The sequence below is a fragment of the Lygodium microphyllum genome, chromosome 19, assembly GCF_053477565.2.
Source record: "Lygodium microphyllum isolate KBCC chromosome 19, Lygodium_microphyllum_v1.1.10, whole genome shotgun sequence".
Classification (NCBI taxonomy): domain Eukaryota; kingdom Viridiplantae; phylum Streptophyta; class Polypodiopsida; order Schizaeales; family Lygodiaceae; genus Lygodium; species Lygodium microphyllum.
The window spans coordinates 85,364,369-85,388,086 of record NC_141153.1 but is presented as its reverse complement, the minus strand read 5'-3'; the positions used below and the strand labels follow the sequence as shown (position 1 = coordinate 85,388,086).

General features: G+C 46.6%; 1 protein-coding gene and 1 pseudogene across 1 annotated transcript in view; both read right to left on the bottom strand.

The window, feature by feature from the left end:
* LOC148020113 (outer envelope protein) overlaps nt 1-23,718 on the bottom strand; it is an 88,568-nt gene that overhangs the window by 5,053 nt on the left and 59,797 nt on the right. The gene's annotated exons all lie outside the window — the stretch shown is intronic.
* Nucleotides 4,848-7,160, bottom strand: LOC148020114 (uncharacterized; annotated as a pseudogene).

Genomic DNA, 23,718 nt, shown 5'->3' with positions numbered 1-23,718 from the left:
AGAAGAGAAGAAGATAAAGAGAGGAGATGGGGAGCTTCTTCTCCTCAATCCCTCACTCTTATACACTCACTCCCTCACTCAAGCACACACAAAAAGGCAAGAAGAAGAGAAGAAGAAGAAACTTTTTGCCACACACCAAGAATGAGAGTTTCCATTAACTTTTTGGCTTATATATATGCCCTCTTTCCCTTGGGTGGTCATCCCCTTTTTTCATGGCCGGCCGTGGCTTAGGCTCTTTTTCCCTTTGCCCTAACTTCGTAGCTTAGTCCTACTGCCCGTCCATGGTTACAAATCACAAAAGAGAGAGCTTGGCGCTCTTTTACAAAGATTTTGGCTGCACCTTTATATTTAGAGGTGCGCCTTCTCGCTTTTGACTCTTTTGCAACTTCCATGATTGCGCCTTGGACTCCTATTGGTTATTCCCATGCTTTTGGATTTTTTCCGAGTACGTTTCCTTGTGAGGCACCTTTTTCTTTTTTCCGCCTTGCGCTTTTCCTCTTGATGACTCTTTTTCTGCTTTCTTTGCTTTGCAGTTAATAGGGTTATTCGCCATCTTTGAGGTATGCTGATTTTGAACAATGTGATCATTGTATTTATGGTAAGCATGCTCAAACATCACATAAAAAATCTTTCTCTAAAGTCTTCACCCTTAGAGTTGGTACACTCAGATGTATGTCAAATGCCAAGACTATCTCTAGGGGGAAAGAAATATCTCATTACTTTTGTTGATGATGCCACATGCAAAGTATGGGCTTATCCAATTCGTCATAAAGATGAGGCCTAGGAGAAATTTAAAAAATTCCTGGCACTTGCTGAAAGTCAGACCAGCAAGACATTAAAGTGTCTTCGCTCTAACAATGGTGGGGAATATGTGTCCAAAGCCTTTCAAGACTTTTGTGACAACAAAGGGATTAAAAGGGAGCTCACTGTCCCTCACAATCCACCCCAAAATGGTATTGCAGAGCGTATGAACAGGACCATTCAAGTCAAGGTCCATCGTACAATGTTGTCGCAAACAGGTTCTTTAAAAAAAAAGGGAGGGGGAGGGGAGCAAGCCACCTTCATAGCTCACTTGCAAGTATTTGGCTGCAAGGCATTTGTACACATTCACAAGGAAGAACATAGCAAACTTGAGACAAAGTCTTGCAAATGTATTTTCCCAGGATATGGTGATGAGGGTGAAATGGGATTTGGAGGGCTGGGGGGGAAAGGGGGGGCCGGGGCCGGGGCCGGGGCCGGGGCCCAAGAAGCGTAGTTAGGCAAGCCACCTTCGTATGCTCACTTGTGAGTATTTGGCTACAAGGCATTTGGACACATTCACAAGGAAGAACACAACAAACTTGAGTCGAAGTTTTGTAAACGTATTTTCCCAAGATATGGTGATAAGAGTGAAATGGGATATAGGTTATGCGATCCCCAAAAAAAGGAAAATTGTACGCAGCAATCATGTTATCTTCCAAGAAGATCGCCTGAAAAGGCTGAGGAAGTCAAAAGGGTTGTATTTCCAAAAGATGTACCGATAGGACAGCAAAGGATGCCTGCTAGACATCAGCAAATACCTATTGTAAATGTCCCTAAAAATGCAAGGAATAATGCTGAAAATGATCAGCAAGATATTGCCCATGATGTACCACAATTTCAGCAAGAACAAATGCCTCTGGAATAACCAAAACTAGTTGTACAGCATGCTGAACCTGCACAACAGCAACTTATTAATGCAGATTTGCAAGCTGAACCACCAACAAATCTTGATCATTGGGTCTATAGATTGACCAAAATACAAAGACAACCAAATAGGTTTGTTCCTAGTGTCAATTATGTGGCTGAGTATGTCATGAAGATAGATTGTGGTGAGCCGTCATGCTTCAAGGAAGCAATGGACAGAAAAGATAGCAAGAAATGGCATAAGGCTATGTTGTCAAAGATGGAATCTCTCATGAAAAATGGCACTTGGGATTTGGTGCATTTGCCTAAAGGACAGAAAGTACATCCATGCAAATGGGTTTACAAAATGAAAGTCACTTTTGGTTCTTTGCCAAGGTACACGGCATGACTGGTTGCTAAAGGATACAAGCAAGAACATGGAATTGATTTTGATGAAATTTTTTCTCCTGTAGTCAAAATAACTACTTTGCGAACCATTTTGGGGTTGGTTGCATCTAAAGATATGGAACTCATACAGATGGATGAAAAGACAGATTTCTTACATAGTGATCTGTATGAGAAAATCTATATGCAGCAACTTAAGTTACAAAGGGGAAAGAGCACATGGTATGTAAACTCAACAAGAGTTTGTCTGGGCTGAAATAGGCACCACGAGAATGGTATCATAAATTTAACATATTTATGCAATCTCAGGGATTTCATAGATCTCAAGTTAATCATTGCTTATACACCAAGAAGGTAGCAGATGGCAGTCTTATTCTCTTGGTTTTGTATGTGGATGGCATGCTGATTGTAGGTAGGGATGTTCATGCCTGGGACTCCCTGAAACAAAGCCTACACAGCAATTTTGATATGGAGGACCTTGGTGAGGCCAATCATATTCTTGGCCATAGCAACTAGAAACACCAAAAACGTTTAGAAAAGAAATGTCAGAAACATGTTTTGTAAGTTTCTTTTAAGAGGGGATAAAATAAAAAACAGGGATTTTTAATAGTTTTGATTGGGGAAAGAGGTTCTAAACCTCTATGAAACTCTCTGTTAAACAAAGAATGGCTAATTGAGCTTGAGTGATAATAGAGTCAATTGAGAATAATGCATTATATGTTACATATCCATGATCCATTATGGACTTGTCACTTATGTCAAAATTAGCAAGCTATACTATGGTTTAGAACTCAAACATTATGATTCATACGTATCATACAAAGAAAAGTAAAATTAACATGTAAATAGCCTATCTATAATATGGACTAAGTCAAGTTGCAACATCGTGATTCTCATTTTAAAACAAACTGACAAAATATCAAAATAGAGAATGAATCGTGATATATCATAAATAACTCATAAATGAGACTAAAGTCATAAAATATTCAAATCTCAAGACAAGAATAGATACTCGATTGACAAAGTCCAATAACTAAACAAAATCACAAAAAAATGAGTCAGTCTCTCATCCAAAATCTTGAGCCCTCACGAGTCATTACACATTATCATCGTCATGTTTAATATTGCGCAATAGTTTTTGTCAAAAAAACTATGTTTTGGATTCCAACTCACAAAAAAAAAAGAAAAAATCAATAAAAACACCCACGTTTCTTCGTACTTTAAGAAACCTTTTGTAAGTTTCAAATTCAAAGAAACACGTTTCTTAGCTACTATGTTCTTGGCATATGTATACTCAGGGACAGATCGAAGGGTCTTCTCTATCTGTCACAACATGAGTATGTTACTAAGGTTTTGCTACCTTTCAATATGGAGGGAGGGAAAGCCATTGGTGTACTTTTGTCTCATATGTGAAACTTACTGCAGATGACAGCCCTATATCTGATGATGGAAAGGCTGAGATGGCCAAGATTCCTTATGCTTCAGCTGTTGATTGCTTGATGTATGATATGGTTGCTACACGTCTTAACATTGCATTTGCAATGGAGTGGTTAGCACGTATATGGCATATCCTGGCAAAAAGCATCGCGAAGAAATGAAGGGTATCATGAGATACCTTAAGGACACAAAGAACTTGTGCATCTACTTTGGGAAGTAGAAGTCATCTGTTGTTGGCTTCACGGATGCAGACTATGCTGGTCATTATGACTATACGAAGTCTACTCCAAGATATGTGTTCACATTCACAAGGGGAGCAATCTCTTGGATATCCAAGCTGCAAAAGTATGCTACTACAGAGGCACAGTATGTGGCTGTCGCCGCTGAGGCATGCAGGGAGGCTTTATGGCTTTCACGTCTGGTGAGAGAGTTTGGCATTACAGAGATTCCTATCCTCCACTGTGAAAGTCAAAGTGCTAACATGTTAGCACGGATTCATGTCTTTCATGCAAAGACAAAGCACATATAGGTGAAGTATCATTTTATCAAGGATATACTTGGCAACAAGAGCATTGAGGTTGTCAAGGTACATATAGATGATAACCTTGCAAACCTTCTCACAAAGGGTCTTCCAACAGAGTAGTTTGCTCATTGCCACCAGATGATGGGGGTTGGATAGTATATGTGTATTTCAGTTTTGTACATACATAGAATTAGTTGATTCTTTCCTCTACCTTCAAGCACGTTGCCTTTAGGTGGGAGGTTGTTGGGAATAAAGGGTCATCGTGCCTTTTACGGTGTTCGGGTATGTACCAAGATTGATGTATACGTACTGTACGTAATGTACGGTACGTATTTGTACGTTGTTCCATACACATAAAAATTTTGTGTACATAAAAATACGTACCATTGTAAAAAATATCAATCTATATGGCATTTCATATCAAAATAAACATAAAAATATCCAAATACATTTTAAATTGTGAGAGAGACCTACAAGACAATCTAATAAGGTCTTTGCTAATACGCATTTGATTAGTAATCACAAAACCCTTAGCGCGTGTTGTAAAACTTGTTACTTCAAAAATCAAACATCATATACCAAAACCAGTTTTCAATCAGAGATCAATCTTCAATCACCAATCACCACTCTTAGCTCTATATAAACTGATGAATCACTGTTTACACAACAAAAGTCTCAACTCTCATCCATGTTAAAAGGCTGCAAATGCATCAAAACAAACTGAATACAATGTACATACTACATAGCAAGCTGCAACACTACATCATAGAAATGTCCTCAAAAGGCCCATAAGGGCTGGTCCACAGTCTCGACTCCACAATGAAACGTGATCTAAGAGTCAAAACTCCTCATCAGATGATGATGATGATGATGACGATGCACCAGAAGAGAGCAAGTCCCCATCTGTCAGGACATTGCCCTAGTCGTCATACTCAGGCTCCGCCATCATAGGCACATGTGATGATGTGAAAGATGTATCATGAGATCCATGTGCTACATCATCATCTCCTGGCTCTCTCTGAGTATGAATGAGAGTGACAGCCTCATTCGTGCGAGTCCGCTACAAACAGGCAGCTTCCCCCGATGAATGCTCCTTCATCTCGCACTCTCTGAATCTGCAGCCTCCTCACGCAAAGGTATTGCCAAAGCCCATGTGCATGACCTCGTGACACGGCGATCGATGCTCTCCAACTCTCTATGAAGGATTCGTATAATATCTGCCTGCTCGTCTTTGACATGCTGCTCCACGTCGTCCTCAATAGAGGCTGGCATCATCTTCACACGGGTCAGCCTGCCTGTGGAAAAGTAAAATCCGACAAGTCAGAACCACAAGAAATTACTTAATTATATTGAAATGTGTCAAAAGACGTACGACATCGGACAGTTAAATATACCTGCTTGGGTGTCCCCAAAGCATGATAATCTCGCACGAGCTTCATGTAAGTTTGGCAATACACTAATCGCTCCAATTGAGCGGTACTAAGTCGATTGCGGATCTTCGTGTGAACCAAGGAGTAGGCGCTCCAATTGCGCTCACAAGCACCGACAGAACAATCCTACGATCCCAAATCACGATACGATTTTGGAGTCAAAACCCTTAATGAATTAAACGTTAAAGATGGATGCAATTGTGAAAGAGTCAAGAGTACCTACGAGAGGATTCGGAGAGCAAGATGAGTCAGCTTTGGAAGACCTTGTCTTCCATAGCTCTGGCACCACGTGAGAGGAAATTTCATCGCCTCCTCTCTCAAAACCACCGCTCTAGCAAAGGATGGTCCTAGATGTTCATAAAACTCACCATCTTTGCATCAACCTCAAGTTGCTCATCCTCGTCATACATTATGTTGATGTACTAGTCTTTCTGTGTGAGCAAAGTGTTCTCACTAAACAGCTCTGGCTTCTTGTAGAAGGGATGAAGCAATGCAGCCATCCCATGAATGAGACGGCTCATAAACAACCATCGCCGCTCTACAATAGCCAGGATGTCACCCCGGCGACAAGCCAACATTCCAACAGTCATTATATAATATAACTTTAAACATATTGTTGCAATGTGCATATTATCTAATATTAATATAATCAGCCAAGAACAATATCCAAGTGTACACTCACCGAGACTCCGTCAATGTCGTACAAGCGGCAATATGGCGCTTGAAGAGATGATAGACTAGTCCAAGAGTAGAGCCCTCCATATCTGTGACTCGGAGGAGAACATGGATAGGCTGCAATGCCACTGTCAAGCTTTGTACCTCTATCCAAAAGGCCTCATCAAGCACTTTCCGCTGAATGTATCTAGTGGCCTCTGTCTGCGCATGGTGCATAAACCTCCATTTCGAGTCCACCACAGTCTGTAGTATTGGGTCCCGCAATCTAAAAAGCCTCTGCAAGACCAGGAACATATAAGAAAACCTAGTCTTCGAGGGTCACACCATATCAAGTGCACTATGGCTCTTGAAGATGGCCAAAGCCTGATGTTTTTTTCGGGAAAAATGTAGTAATCTTCGTGGCATCTCCAACATGAGGTTGCACCCATGGCAACTTTCCAATACCCTCCATCAGCAAGTCCAAGCAATGTGCAGCACAAGGAGTCCAAGCAATGCGAGGAAACTCTGCCTCGACCAATTCACCCATACGCTTGCAATTTGAAGCATTGTTTGTCTCCAAAATTGTCTGTCTAATGTGGTGATAAATAAACTTAGCACTGATGGATTCTCTTGCCTTTCCTGCATCCGCAGTCCGCAAGAAGTATGTGCCAAGACATGAGGACACCAAAATATTGATAATGTGTCGTCTACGCATATCACTCCAGCCATCAAATATGATGGTGCACCCAAAAGACTGCCATCCTGCCTTGACAGGTACCAATGCCTTGTCTATCAAGGCTTTCTACTCTTCAAGCATCATGATACGCATTTTGTTATACTCCACCCCGGACCACGAGTCTGTGTGGCCAACCTCTGCTATGGCCCTCACCATTCTCTTCCATTCATTAGTCCTCAGTACATTGAAGGAGATGTACTCCACAAGAGTGCGAGCAATCTCCATCTCAGCCACTTTTTGTCTCTCTTTCAGCCACGAAAGAGATGACACAAAAGTACTCTGTCTCAGCACATGTGCATCATCATCCTCATCAACCTCCTGCATGACACGGGCCCTCTTTCTGCCCCCTGTAGGCTGGCTATCCTGTGTAGAAGAATCACCCATCTCCCCCACAAGCGCATCATGAAGTGCATCTTGAGTGTGCTAGCTGCCCCTTACCTTCTTTGAACCCTTTGCTGTTGATGAATTCTCAGCAATGAGCTTGTCTCTAATATCCTGCGGGACCTGCTTGCACCCACCACAATTGCCAATGATGCCAATACTTGTCTAGTGTATCATGACATGAGAAATTGTGCTCGTGAGCTCGAAGTTGCAATACTTGCACTGCCATCTACGCGTGCCAGAACCAGCTTGGGTCGGCGTATTAATAACACGGATGACATTGGTGTGCTCCTGCCAGTAGGGGTTGCATGGCTTCAGCATATTGGATCCTGAAAGCTGTGTGACACAAAGAAAGAGAGAGACAGAGCTTAGAGCCTACTCCAAAGGAAGAAAGAGAGAGAGAGAGAGAGAGAGAGAGAGAGAGGAGGAGAGAGAGAGAGAGAGAGAGTTGGAGAGAAGAGAAGGAGCGCGCGATGGCGGGAGCGGGACCGAAACCCTGACACGCCATCGTCGCGTCTGTAGCCGCCGTCGCCTGACACGCCATCGCGTCTGTCGCCGCCGTCGCCTGACACGCCATCGCCTGTCCGCCGCCTCAGTCGCCTGTCTGCGCCGCGACAGTCGCCGTCGCCCATGCTCGTCCGCCTATGCTCGTCAGTCGCCGTGCTCGCCCGCCTGTGCCCGTGCGAACTGCCGCCCCTGTTGCTGTTCCCCTGCTGTCGGTGGACTGCGCCACGCTTGACGCAGGCCCCCGTCTCGTTTCGCCATACTGCCGTTGCACTCCGGCCAATTTTCCTGGGCGTCCCTGCTTTTGTGTGTTCGCCTGTGCCATTTCTACCTTCGGCGAGCTCTGGCCTTGTCCTCCTGCGAGCTCTGTCCCTGCATGCCTGCCACCTGTCGTCTGTACCTGCCTTTCGCGACCTCGGCCCGTCAACGCCTGCAACCTGTTCGTGTGACGTCCTGGTCAGGTCCTGCGCGCACTCTGCCCCACCACTCAGGCGGCTGCACTGCAGAATTCGCCTCTTCTAGGTTTCTGGCATAACAGAAAGAATTCTGTGATACAGTAGAGGGTCGTCCTCCGCCGTGTGAGAAACCAGCTTACAGGGGTGCAGATTTCTAACTCAGCCACAGCGATCTGCACTGTACGTCAGTCCTCCTTCGAGATCAGATGGTGATACACGATGGCTGGTTTGGATCTGGATTTCATAGACCAAACTGTGGCAGCACTTGGCCCGGATTCTGATGCTGAGGAACCTGAGGATATGGTTCCGTGCACCAAAGAGATGCCCCCGGGTCCTGACATCCAGCCTGCGGGTAAACGTACCAAGCATACCTCGGAAGAGATAGGTGTTCATCAGGATCGTTCCTATGCGCAGGTTGCTTCGGATTCTGTGGACTCTCAGGATGTTGACTGGGAGCATTTGCTGGAATTTGCCAACACTCCGCTTGGCGATTATGTTCAACATAATCAGGAAGTCTTTTCTGACTCTGCACCTGACGATGTTCTGGAAGCCACCGTGGACCCAAAAACTGTCCTACGCTCCTTTTCGGTGTTTTATGATCGCGCTGTGATACTCTTCTTCACTGGTCTAATCCCGCTGCTTTCCCGTATTCGCCAATGGCTGCAGAGTCTGCTACAAGGGGAATGTGTTGAAGAGATTTTTGTTGGGTCCCGAGGTTTTTTTCAGGTCCTGTTGAAATCTGAGACGCACCGTGCTGCTCTCCTGTCTAAACTGCCTTTGTTTTTTGATCGCCGGTTGGTTCATGTGGTTCCATGGCGCCCGATGGCAGATTTTCAGCGCCTCCTGCAACGTGAATGCCCTGTGTGGGTAGAAGTGGAAAATTGTCCGGCTATTTATTGGCCACTATTGAAGGATGCTATGGCCGCTGTGGGCACGGTTCTGGTCCCTCCCAGTCTCAGGGCTGTGAATCGCAACCGCTTGTGTATGTTATGGGACACTGCAAGGAAAAGGCCTGCTTGGTTACGCCTCAATTGCTCTGGCATGCATCAGTTACACTTTCGTTTGAAATGGGGCAATTTTGCAGGACATTGCTTTTCCTGTGGACAGTTGGGGCATTTTATGGCCGAATGCCCGGAGCAGCAACACACTTCACATGTTGGCCATGTTGCGCCGCCCATGGAAGATATGGTGTGTGATGCTCCGTCGCTGGATACTATCCACCCGCCCCAAGTTCTGGCCAAAGGTAAACAACAGGTTTCGGGTCTGGATTCCCGTGCCACTGATTGGGTTGAAGTACGTGCAAAAAAAGGCAACAGGATTGTTGCTGGCATGGAGAATACTGTGCCTATTACCTCACAAGATTCCATGCGTACATATATGCGCAGGAAGGAAATGTTGTCTTCCGAGCGCTCTGCTCCTGCTATGGTTTCCTCTGCCCCCCGTCCTCAGCCCGCCAGGAAAATGTATTCGGATCGTCCAAAGGGTCCACCTGCTAAGCTGGCTTTTGATACCAGAGGCAACGTCATTACCCCATGGGACCGTCGTTATCCCCGGTCCAACCCCAAGCCAGCAGATATGCCGTCTACTTCCAAATCTGGTCCTCAGAACTCTTTTGCGGTGTTGGCGGATTTCTTGGACGAGGGAGTCCTGGACATTCTCGCCGACAAAGTCAAATCGAGGCAAGCTGTGCCTCGTACCTGATTTTGTTTTGAATACACGTGAAAATAGCCACATGGAATGTGCGAGGAATTTGTTCTCGACACAAGCAACATGCCATGTGGACTGCATTGTATGAGAATCAGTGGGATGTCCTGTGCGCTGTTGAGCACAAGAGTCACGGTGAAGCCGGAAAAGTTGTGGATTGCCATGGCTTTCGTTTGTTCTATGCAGGAACACAGGCCATGCATTATTCGGGTGTGCTCATGATTGTACATGACAAATATCAGCCTGTTCTTATTAAAAATGATGTTCATGGCCGCTTTTTGGTGATTGAAATTTTATTCGAAGGGGAAATCTTATGGTTACTTGGCCTCTATGCTCCGAATGATTCGTTATCTCGCCGAGAGCTTTGGCAGACTTTGCAGACCTCCTTGTCACTTGGCAGACGGGGCTTCTTCATGAGGGATTTCAATATGTGTGTTGATTCTTCCCAGTCCACATCGGAGCATTCGGTAATGGATGCGCCGGAAAGTCGTATGTGGCATGAGTTGGCTCTTGCTGTTCTTAAGCAAGATCTCTGGTCCTGGCTACACCCGTCTTCTACAGGGTTTACTTACCATTCTGCCCAGTATGCAACAACATGGTCGCGGTTGGACCGTATATATATCATGCAGAATGATGATTTTCTTCCTGAGATGCTCGAAATAAAAGTGTTGCAGCAATATGCCTTGTCGGGCCATTTCCCTCTGCAGCTCGAGTTGCTTGCACAACCCATTGCACCTTTCAAGCAATTTCTGGAGAGATTCCCTTTGCGTTTCAACTCGTCTTACTTGAAGCATGCAATCTTTCAGGGCTATATGCAGCAATTGATTGACAGATTCTTCTTGGACTTTTCCTCTCAGGGCACTGCGTCATTTGAAAGATTGCTCTCTAATGTGCAGCGGGTTGCTCGGCAGTATGGGATCTATCATGCCTCTCTTTGTCAGCGGCGTCGACAGGCAGCGGAGGACCTGCTGGTTTTGGTTCGTTCTCTGCTGGTGGACACTCCGGATGATGCATTTCTGCTCGCACTGGCCATGCGGTTGGCTGATCTTATTAAAGAATTCCAGTTGAAATCATATCAGCAAGCCAAATTGCAACATCTGACAGAGACTTTGCAAGATAGTGCATGTCAGACCCATAAGTTCTTTCGAGCTCTCCACGCCTCTCCTGCTCGAGAGAATATGACCAGACTCCAGGATGCAGAAGGCCACCTTATCCTGGATCCACAGACTATTGTGCATATGTGCAGGAATTATTTCCGCGACCTTCTCGGTTCCACTTCTCCACCTTCAGCCCAAATTACTCAGGCCCGTTTGGTTTTTTATGACCTGGTCCGCAATCAGCTTCCGCAGGACATGCAAGCTACTATGGAGTCAGATATTTGTGAGGCAGAGGTTATGGACGTCTTGTTACACTTGCCCAAGGATAAAAGTCTGGGTTGGGATGGTCTCACCAATGAGTTCTTTGAAGCTTTTGCTACCCAACTGGCGAAACCATTGCAGGCTTTGTTTCAGCAGGTGTGGGAAACGGAGATCATGCCTTCCTCATGGAAAGAAGGACTTATTAAACTGCTTCCAAAAGTTCCTTCGCCATCTAAGTTGACACAGTGGCGCCCAATTTCTTTGATGGGTTCAATGTACAAAATCTTTTCCAAAGTAATGGCGAATCGGCTCCATAAGCATCTCCCTGCCCTTGTGCACCCTCTCCAGTATGGTTTCATTAAGGGCCGAAATATTCTACACAATGTATTGAATGCTCAACTGGCAATTGATTATGCAAGGCATTCTAATCAGGAGGTAGTACTGATTCAACTGGACCTGGAAAAGGCTTTTGACTATCTGGACTGGTCTTTCGTTGCTGAACTTATGTCTGCTATGGGCTTTGGTGCTCGGATGTCTCGTCTAATCTACACCATTAGCGCTGCGGCGTCTTCGCGAGTCATGCTGAACGGAGGTGTTACTGAGCCATTTGTCCTTGCCCGTTCTGTCAGACAGGGGTGCCCTTTGAGCCCTTTATTCTTTGCCCTTGCGACACATCCAGTTCTTTCCATGTTATCTCATATGGCAACCTCTTCTCAAGTGGCCGGACTGTCGCTTCCTATAGGACAGCACTTCATTAGCCAATCCCTGGCGGATGATACCTTTATGATTTTGCGTGCGGACAAGGATAACCTTCGAAAAGCATTGGATGTTTGGGGTCTCTTTGGTCAGGCGTCCGGCCTTCGTATCAATGCGCTCAAATCAGCCATTCTAAGCTGCACGGAGTCGGATTTGCAGTCCTTGGACTGGCAGGGTCTGGTTGTTCCTCGTGGCTCCATTGTCAGGCATCTTGGGTACCCTTTGGGTGTTGATGTTCCCCCAAAGCAGCTTCTGCAGTGGATTTCTCAGAAAATGGTGGCTAAGTTTATGTATTGGAAGTCTCAGGCTTGGCCCTTCCATGTTCGCCTCAAAGTAGCCCAGACAATTATGTTGCCAATGCTCACATATTTCTTGCCATTGTTGCCCTGGACTACTACGACTCTGAATGCTCTTACTCAGTCTATTCGCTTCATGCTATGGAAGAAGGACTCATTGCATGCAGGTATTTCCTGGATCTCGTGGTCGCATGCGTGCACCCCCAAACGCATGGGTGGCGGAGCTATTTTAGATGCCCAAACTCACATGCAGGCACTCCGTTGGTCTCTTTTCCACGCCATGTGCTCGGATCATCATCCGTGGGTCGATATAGCCCGTTATTTCCTTGAGGGCCATGGGCTTCTGCATGGCAATACCCAAATCCGGAGTTCTTGGTGGCATGTTCTTAATGCTAATTCGCGGTTCTCCAGTTCTTCTTCATCGCTGCTTACTCATTTGGTATGTTCCTGGAAACACGTCCTCCAGAAGGCTCAGTGGCATCCAACGGAGGATCGCTTAGCTACTAACTCTTTTCAATTGGAATTACTGGCAGTCTCGCGTTTACTTTCGTGGGAAGGTAAACATGAGCTTAGACCACAATTCAACCGGATGGCACATTTGGGCTTGTCTTCGGTTGCGGATGCCACCCTTGCCAGTCGCAATGTGCTTATATCGTTTCGTACAGCTAGGAGGCTTTTCAGGATCCCTCGTGGATATAGGCCTTTATGGGAACAGCTTTTGAGGGTGCTCCAGAGCAGACAACCCTTTCCTGCCCTTGCTTCGGATCGTCCCTGGCAGGATTGGGACCTACAAGGCCGGCTGAATTTAAGCAAAGCTTCTGCTAACCAAGTGTATCATCTTCTGATTAAAGATCATCAATGGCTAGTTACTAAAGCGAATGCTTTATGGGGATTGCGTAAATCCCGGTCATGGTGGAGGGCAACTGTGATGGAGGGCTGGTTGAACAAGACACCCTTTAAATATAAAGTCTTTCTTTGGAGAGTGATGATTGGTGGTCTTCCGCTTGCTTCAACTCTTTCCAAGCGACGAATCTCCAATGGCACCTGTTTCTTCTGCACCACTACTGTGGAATCCGCCCGCCACCGATTTATTTCTTGCCCCATCGCTAAGAAAGTTTGGTTATTTTTGTCTACTATTTGGCAAGGGGTGGTTGGTTTCACCCTGCGCCCCTTTGATTGGGTTTTTGGCCAGCCCAAATACCCCACTCCGGCACAGCCACATATGAAGCTCAAGTATCACTTTCTTCAATATTGGGGCTGTTGGCATAACTGGACCATTCGAAATGCTTTTCTTTTTGACTCCGCCTATAATGTTCAGCGGCATATTGCGAGGCTTAAGGGCCTCTTGTATTGGCAGTTAGCTCTTCTCCACCATTCTGATTTCCTCTCTAGGGAGGACTTACGTCCCTGGCATATGGCAATTTCCTCCGCGTCTTTGCCATGACATTGTAACTTATAGTACTTAGAACCTCTTCACATGATAGCTTAGATTGTCGTCATGTATCTTGTAATCAAGTAATCTTGTATTTTTTTCGTAATTAATACAATTACCTTTTACGAAAAAAAAAAGAGAGAGAGAGAGAGAGGGAGAGGGACTCGGGAGGGAGCGAGAGAGAGACGAGATTAATCATGTACATTGGCCGCTCGCGGTTGAGAGAGAGAGAGAGAGAGAGAGAGAGAGAGAGAGAGAGAGAGAGATCGATGGCGCGCAAGAGGATGGCGATGGCGATGGTGAACCTGTCCGTGACCTGACTGCGGCAGCGATTTCTCTGCCTCTCCTGCTCGTCTAGGGCAGCCCGTCGCCTACTGCAGGTGCGAGAGAGAGAGAGAGAGCGAGAGAGAGAGAGAGCGCACCTGCTGGCCCCGTCGCCAAAGCGTCTGAGTGCCTGCGCGCCCCGTCGTCTTAGTGCCCCGTCGCGCCCCGTCGCCTGAGTGCCCCGTCGCCTGCGCGCCCCGTCGCCTGCCTGCCCCGTCGCCTGCGCGCCCCGTCGCCCACGAGCCAGGTTGCCCCGTCGCCACGTAGCCTCGTCCTGTCCCTGCCCTCGCCTGACCTGCGCACCCTGACAGTGCGCACCGTCGACGCCTAGAGCTTGTCCGCCTGTCCCGCCCCTGTTTGCCTGTGCCTGTCGGATCCGGCTCGCCTGACGACCGCCCACCTGCGCTGCCTGTGCTCGTTTCCTCTGCATCAGTGTGGCTGTGGCCCCGTCGACGCCTGAGAGACGCTGCCCTCGCCAGTCAGCCACCGTGCTGGTCGCCCCAGGCTTTTAACGCCTGCAACCTGTTCGTGTGACGTCCTGAGGGTCGTCCTCCGCCGTGTGCACAACCAGCTTACAGGGGTGCAAATTTCTAACTCAGCCGACAGTGATCTGCACTGTGCGTCAGTCCTCCTTCGAGATCAGCTCGTCATACAAGATGGCTGGTTTGGATCTGGATTTCATCGACCAAACGGTGGCAGCACTTGGCCCGGATTCTGATGCTGAGGAACCGGAGGATATGGTTCCGTGCACTGAAGAGATGCCCCCGGGTCCTGACATCCAGCCTGCGGGTAAACGTACCAAGCATACCTCGGAAGAGATAGGTGTTATTCAGGATCGTTCCTATGCGCAGGTTGCTTCAGATTCTGTGGACTCTCAGGAGGTGGACTGGGAGCATCTGCTGGAATTTGCCAACACTCTGCTTGGCGAATATGTTCAACATAATCAGGAAGCCTTCTCTGACTCTGCACGTGACGATGTTCTCGAAGCTACCGTCGATCCCAAAACTGTCCTACGCTCCTTTTCGGTGTTTTATGATCGCGCTGTGATACTCTTCTTCACTGGTCGAATCCCGCTGCTTTCCCGTATTCGCCAATGGCTGCAGAGTCTGCTACAAGGGGAATGTGTTGAAGAGATTTTTGTTGGGTCCCGAGGTTTTTTTGAGGTCCTCTTGAAAACTGAGACGCACCTGCTGCTCTCCTGTCTAAACTGCCTTTGTTTTTTTATCGTCGGTTGGTTCATGTGGTTCCATGGCGCCCGATGGCAGATTTTCAGCGCCTCCTGCAACGTGAATGCCCTGTGTGGGTAGAAGTGGAAAATTGTTCGGCTGTTTATTGGCCGCTATTGAAGGATGCTATGGCCGCTGTGGGCACGGTTCTGGTCCCTCCCAGTCTCAGGGCTGTGAATCGCAACCGCTTGTGCATGTTATGGGATACTGCAAGGAAAAGGCCTGCTTGGTTACGCCTCAATCGCTCTGGCATGCATCCGTTACACTTTCGTTTGAAATGGGGCAATTTTGCAGGCCATTGCTTTTCCTGTGGACAGTTGGGGCACTTTATGGCCGAATGCCCAGAGCAGCAACACATTTCAGATGCGGGCAATGTTGCTCCGCCCATGGAAGATATGGTGTGTGATGCTCCGTCACTGGATACTATCCACCCGCCCCAAGTTCTGGCCAAAGGTAAACAACAGGTTTCGGGTCTGGATTCCCGTGCCACTGATTGGGTTGAAGTACGTGCAAAAAAAAGGCAACAGGATTGATGCTGGCATGGAGAGTACTGTGCCTACTACCTCGCAAGATTCCATGCGTACATATATGCACAGGAAGGAAATGTTGTCTTCCGAGCACTCTGCTCCTGCTATGGTTTCCTCAGCCCCCCGTCCTCAGCCCGCCAAGAAAATGTATTCGGATCGTCTAAAGGGTCCACCTGCAAAGCTGGCTTTTGATACCAGAGGTAACGTCATTACCCCGTGGGACCGTCGTTATCTACGTTCCAACCCCAAGCAAGCAGATATGCCGTCTACTTCCAAATCTGGTCCTCAGAACTCTTTTGCGGTGTTGGCGGATTTCTTGGATGAGGGAGTCCTGGACATTCTCGCCGACAAAGTCAAATCGAGGCAAGTTGTGCCTCGTACCTGATTGCGTTTTGCATACACATGAAAATAGCCACGTGGAATGTGCAAGGAATTTGTTCTCGACACAAGCAACATGCCATGTGGACTGCATTGTATGAGAATCAGTGGGATGTCCTGTGCGCTGTTGAGCACAAGAGTCACGGTGACGCCGGAAAAGTTGTGGATTGCCATGGCTTTCGTTTGTTCTATGCAGGAACACAGGCCATGCATTATTCGGGTGTGCTCATGATTGTACATGCCAAATATCAGCCTGTTCTTATTAAAAATGATGTTCACGGCCGCTGTTTGGTGGTTGAAATTTTATTCGAAGGGGAAATCTTATGGTTACTTGGCCTCTATGCTCCGAATGATTCGTTATCTCGCCGCGAGCTTTGGCAGACTTTGCAGACTTCCTTGTCACTTGGCAGACGGGGCTTCTTCATGGGGGATTTCAATATGTGTGTTGATTCTTCCCAGTCCACATCGGAGCACTCGGTAATGGATGCGCCGGAAAGTCGTATGTGGCATGAGTTGGCTCTTGCTGTTCTTAAGCAAGATCTCTGGTCCTGGCTACACCCGTCTTCTACAGGATTTACTTTCCATTCGGCCCAGTATGCAACAACATGGTCGCGGTTGGACCGTATATATATCATGCAGAATGATGATTTTCTGCCTGAGATGCTCGAAATAAAAGTGCTGCAGCAATATGCCTTGTCGGACCATTTCCCTCTGCAGTTCGAGTTGCTTGCACAACCCATTGCACCTTTCAAGCAATTTCTGGAGAGACTCCCTTTGCGTTTCAACTTGTCCTACTTGAAGCATGCAACTTTTCAGGGCTATATGCAGCAATTGCTTGACAGATTCTTCTTGGACTTTTCCTCTCAGGGCACTGCGTCATTTGAAAGTTTGCTCTCTAATGTGCAGCGGGTTGCTCGACAGTATGGGATCTATCATGCCTCTCTTTGTCGGCGCCGTCGACAGGCAGCGGCGGACCTGCTGGTTTTGGTTCGCTCCCTGCTGGTGGACACTCCAGATGATGCATTTCTGCTTGCACTGGCCATGCGGGTGGCCGATCTTATTAAAGAATTTCAGTTAAAATCGTATCAGCAGGCCAAATTGCAACATCTGACAGAGACTTTGCAAGATAGTGCATGTCAGACCCATAAGTTCTTTCGAGCTCTCCATGCCTCTCCTGCTCGAGAGAATCTGACCAGACTCGAGGATGCAGAAGGCCACCTTATCCTGGATCCACAAACTATTGTGCATATGTGCAGGAATTATTTCCGTGACCTTCTCGGTTCCGCTTCTCCACCTTCAGCCCAAATTACTCAGGCCCGTTTGGTTTTTTATGACCTGGTCCGCAATCAGCTTCCGCAGGACATGCAAGCTACTATGGAGTCAGATATTGGTGAGGCAGAGGTTATGGACGTCTTGTTACACTTGCCCAAAGATAAAAGTCCGGGTTGGGATGGTCTCACCAATGAGTTCTTTGAAGCTTTCGCTACCCAACTGGCGAAACCATTGCAGGCTTTGTTTCAGCAGGTGTGGGAAACGGGGATCATGCCTCCCTCATGGAAACAAGGACTTATTAAACTGCTTCCAAAAGTTCCTTCGCCATCTAAGTTGACACAGTGGCGCCCAATTTCTTTGATGGGTTCAATGTACAAAATCTTTTCCAAAGTAATGGCGAATCGGCTCCATAAGCATCTCCCTGCCCTTGTGCACCCTCTCGAGTATGGTTTCATTAAGGGCCGAAATATTCTACACAATGTTTTGAATGCCCAATTGGCCATTGATTATGCCAGGCATTCTAATCAGGAGGTAGTACTGATTCAACTGGACCTGGAAAAGGCTTTTGACTATCTGGACTGGTCTTTCGTTGCTGAACTTATGTCTGCTATGGGCTTTGGTGCTCGGATGTCTCGTCTAATCTACACCATTAGTGCTGCGGCGTCTTCGCGAGTCATGCTGAACGGAGGTGTTACTGAGCCATTTGTCCTTGCCCGTTCTGTCAGACAGGGGTGCCCTTTGAGCCCTTTATTCTTTGCCCTTGCGACACATCCAGTTCTTTCCATGTTATCACATATGGCCGCCTCTTCTCAGTTGGCCGGACTGTCGCTTCCTACAGGACAGCTCTTCATTAGCCAATCCTTGGCGGATGATACCTTTATGATTTTGCGTGCGGACAAGGATAACCTTCGAAAAGCATTGGATGTTTGGGGTCTCTTTGGTCAGGCGTCCGGCCTTCGTATCAATGCGCTCAAATCAGCCATTCTAAGCTGCACGGAGTCGGATTTGCAGTCCTTGGACTGGCAGGGTCTGGTTGTTCCTCGTGGCTCCATTGTCAGGCATCTTGGATACCCTTTGGGTGTTGATCTTCCTCCAAAGCAGCTTCTGCAGTGGATTTCTCAGAAAATGGTGGCTAAGTTTATGTATTGGAAGTCTCAGGCCTGGCCTTTCCATGTTCGCCTCAAAGTAGCCCAGACAATTATGTTGCCAATGCTCACATATTTCTTGCCATTGTTGCCCTGGACTACTACGACTCTGAATGCTCTTACTCAGTCTATTCGCTTCATGCTATGGAAGGACTCATTACATGCAGGTATTTCCTGGATCTCGTGGTAGCATGCGTGCACCCCCAAACGCATGGGTGGCGGAGCTATTTTAGATGCCCAAACTCACATACAGGCACTTCGTTAGTCGCTTTTCTGCGCCATGTGCTCGGATCATCATCCGTGGGTCGCTATAGCCCGTTATTTCCTTGAGGGCCATGGGCTTCTGCATGGCAATACCCAAATCCGGAGTTCTTGGTGGCATGTTCTTAATGCTGATTCGCGGTTCTCCAGTTCTTCTTCATCGCTGCTTACTCATTTGGTATGTTCCTGGAAACATGTCCTTCAAAAGGCTCAGTGGCATCCAACGGAGGATCGCTTGGCTACTAACTCTTTTCAATTGGAATTACTGGCAGTCTCGCGTTTACTTTCGTGGGAAGGTAAACATGAGCTTAGACCACAATTCAACCGGATGGCACGTTTGGGCTTGTCTTCGGTTGCGGATGCCACCCTTGCCAATCGCAATGTGCTTATATCGTTTCGTACAGCTAGGAGGCTTTTCAGGATCCCTCGTGGATATAGGCCTTTATGGGAACAGCTTTTGACGGTGCTCCAGAGCAGACAACCCTTTCCTGCTCTTGCTTCGGATCATCCCTGGCAGGATTGGGACCTACAAGGCCGGCTGAATTTGAGCAAAGCTTCTGCTAACCAAGTGTATCATCTTCTGATTAAAGATCATCAATGGCTAGTTACTAAAGCGAATGCTTTATGGGGATTGTGTAAATCCCGGTCATGGTGGAGAGCAACTGTGATGGAGGGCTGGTTGAACAAGACACCCTTTAAATATAAAGTCTTTCTTTGGAGAGTGATGATTGGGGGTCTTCCGCTTGCTTCGGCTCTTTCCAAGCGACGAATCTCCAATGGCACCTGTTTCTTTTGCACCACTACTATGGAATCCGCCCGCCACCGATTTATTTCTTGCCCCGTCGCTAAGAAAGTCTGGTTATTTTTGTCGGCTGTTTGGCGAGGGGTGGTTGGTATCACCCTGCGCCCCTTTGATTGGGTTTTTGGCCAGCCCAAATACCCTACTCCCGCACAGCCACATATGAAGCTCATGTATCACTTTTTTCGATACTGGGGCTGTTGGCATAACTGGACCATTCGGAATGCTTTTCTGTTTGACTCCGCCTATAATGTTCAGCGGCATATTGTGAGGCTTAAGGGCCTCTTGTATTGGCAGTTAGCTCTTCTCCATCGTTCTGATTTGCTCTCTACGGAGGACTTCCGTCCCTGGCATATGGCAATTTCCTCCGCATCCTTGCCATGACATTGTAACTTGTAGTTCTTAGAACCTCTTCACATGATGGCTTGGATTGTCGTCATGTATCTTGTAATCAAGTAATCTTGTATTTTTTTCGTAATTAATACAATTACCTTTTACGAAAAAAGAGAGAGAGAGAGAGAGAGAGAGAGAGAGAGAGATGCATCATGAGGGACCAAGGCCATGAGCGAGAGAGAGCGTGAGAATCACCTGGTTGCAATGTGCACAGTGTGCAGAGACAGAGCGAAACAAAGCACTGCAGGCGAAATTCCGAAATAATCCCAAATTCGTATGTTGAAGGTCAAAAAGGAGTTTTCAAAAAAAATAAACATACGGATCGATCCGTACACGTACGGATCGATCCGTACAATATGATCTGTGTGTACGTACAGCTGTAACCTTGGTGTATACGCACCCTTACACATGTACTTTATATATATTATCAAAAAACCTAAAGTTGTACACTTTGTCATTGTACCCACACATTGAGTGTCGTGCCTTCACTCTCTTCCACCCTCTCTACTCCTCACTTTCTTTCTCATTGTGCATATCTGAGCTGCACTCTGTCTTGATCCTCCAGCACTCATCAACAGGTTCTTCACTAGAGCCAAAGCACTCTGGTTATCCACATGTAGCTCTATGGGTCTTGTTTGTGGAAATCCAATCTTTGCCAACCTTTGGTGAAGCCAAATTGCCTCCTACATGGTAAAGCAGGGGCATGATACTCAACATCTACAAAAGATTATGCCGCAGTAGGCTACTATTTACCCCATGAGATGGCTCCCAATCCAAGGGGAAGGCAAAACATGTAGTGCCACATCTCCAACCCAATCTAAGTCACTCCATCTAGCTAGAGTGGCTCCCTCTCTGTACATGATCTTATAGGATCTAGTCCCTTGTAGATAGTGCACCATGTGTAAAGCGGCTCTCCAATGGGCCTACAAAGGAGTCTTCATAAAGTAAGACAATAATGCCACAACATAGAAGATGTTTGGCCCTTCCCACAATGTGGGCATTTAGGCTTCCCCTCTAAAGTTATGTTGGAGTCCAAAGAAGTCTAAGAGCACTTGACTTGCTTCGTTTACTTATCCTTGGCCTTCTTGTCCTTCTTGTTGCCCCCTCCTAAACCTTTAGTAAAAGTTTTCATCCCACAAAATGGTCTCCTGAACTTTGAAGGTGAGTAGGCTAGTATAGAAGACATCATACTTCAGAAATGGGAGATGAGTGATAAGACTCATTGCCATAATGTTGAATGAAATCATCCTACTAAGGGATGCAAGCTCATATCGTAACTCCTCCATCTTGTTGATGTTGTCCTCTTGGAAGGAATGTCAATGATGGAAAGCATTCACAGCTGCTTCTCTATTGTAATACGATAGTCAAAGGTCTTTAGCTAATAGACAGAAGCTAACTTTATCCAAACCTCCAATGCAGTTTGAAGTTTGTGCACATGCACATGGACAAAATCTTGCAAACTCATAAAGAGAAAAGATCGAGCTCTAGGGTTGAGCACATCCCAAAGAGCTACTTGGTCCAAAGTGGAAGCTATGCAAGGAACCTCCATTGGACCAAGTATCAAGGTAGTAAGAAATGCGCATACATGTGAGAGTGCGCAACGGAAGAAGAACACAAACACAGAGTAAGAAGGGACAAGAGAGACTGCAACAAAAAAAGAGAATGGAAGAAGAAAATCTGCACTGAACTCCAATAGAGTGCTGAATACAGTGAGGACTGATCAGTCCCTACATGCAGTCCAAAGCATTGGTGAGGGCACAGCCACTGGATGAGGCTGATTACAAAAGGCATCACTAGATGATAGAGGAGAGTCCCAAATGTCAGGGTGTGCTGAAATAGAAAAAGAAGAATGAATAACCAGCCACTAGAGACTGGCTATAAATAGCCAATAAGCTGGAAACTGGCCTACTGCTGCTAAAACATGCCCCAAAAGCTAGCCAACCTGACTAAACAGCAAGAAAATAATCAACAAATGCTGCCACCAACAAGAAAAGCTAGTCATCCTATCTGATCAATGTGAAACCAACCTCCAGCTACTAAAAAAGAAACACAATGAGCTCAATAACTGGACAGATGAGCTGCCTCCTTCGTCAAAACACATGAAATGACAGAGAGACAAAATGTCAAAGATACTTATGTCCCCATCTGACTGAAACTGAGGCTCACAGGCAGGGGGATGACTGTCAAGACACAAACGACTACTGATACCACAACAAGGCACCTGAATCTAGTGCCATCTGGAAGGTTCAAGGGAACTCTTGAGATAGAAAGTTTGGACTTTGGGTCCATGGGGCCAGATATGGACTTATATTGATCCATACCAAATTCCAAAAGTAGCTCACAGATGCACCTGTGTTGTGAGATAGAAATGCCATGTGCCATTTGGTACATCTCAAGACACCAGGAAAAAGAAGGATACCCGAATCAACCATGTCAAACTCTTGGCGGCATATCGCAACCAAATAGGAAAGGTTGGGGTCATGGTTTGATCGTTGGAAGCCACTTTGAAAGATGAACTGATCAATATGTTGGTACCAAGCCCTAGGATCTCGCTTCAGGCCACAGGGCGCCTTCCGTAAATGGTAGACATGGTCCTCCTTTCCAAGCACATTGAAGCTTGGAGGCTAGTCACCATAAATCTCCTCCTAAAAGCGGCCATTCAAGAAGGCAAACTTCACATCCATTTGGAGAACAGGCCAATGATGATGAGTTATAAGAGCCAAGATAGCCCGAATGGTAGACATACAAGCCGTCAATGCAAATGTCTCTAAATAATCCAATCCTGCCTTCTCTACAAATCCCTTGGCCACAAGCCTATCTTTGTGCTTGTCCAAGGTGCCATCAACCAAGTATTCGGTCTTAAAGACCCACTTCACACCTATCATCTTCAGCTTTCCTGGACACAAAACAAACTCCCAAGTCTAAGTGTGCTCAACGGAGTGGAGCTCCTCTTGCATAACACGATGCCAAACATCTTGTGCCAAAGCCTCCTCAATAGTAGTAGGCTCTCAATCCTCTAGAATCTATGACAGAAGGGTATAGTTCACACAAAGTGAACAACCTTGCTTGGCCTATAGCTTGGCTGATCTACGTGGGCCTACTAGTGTCTCAAGGTTGGGTAACTCACAAATAATGCATGAGTTTGAACCGCCAAGAAATGACAAGAAGCTATTCCTATGGCGAAGGAGACCTAGAGCCCTCCAAAACCTTAAAAACACCTATTTGGGAAAGGGACTTTCCCTCACCAAGTATAAAATAGTTCCCCCTCACCAAAGAAAGAAGACTCCCCCTCTAGCAGCTTAGCATTCTCGAAGGAAGGCTGTTTGTATAGGAAGGAGTAGAAATACTCAAAGAAGGAAGATCTAGCAAGGGTGGGGAAGGCATAGCAAGATGAGAAGTATGAGGAGGAGGAGGAGGAGGAGGAGTTTTCAAAGACAAAGAAGTGGTGCCAAGAGGTAACTTGGAAGGGAGTGAGGGAGCTGATGGTGGAGGAGAAGGTGGACTCGAAGAAGACCCACTAAATGTAGCACCACCATCAACAAGAGGATCGAAGGCCACAACCTCATCAAAGACCACATCCCAACTCATTAGGATCTTTTGTTTCATGGGGTCATAGAGCTTGTATTCTTCAATTACTTGACTATAACCTACAAAGATGAGTTTCTTCAACTTACATTA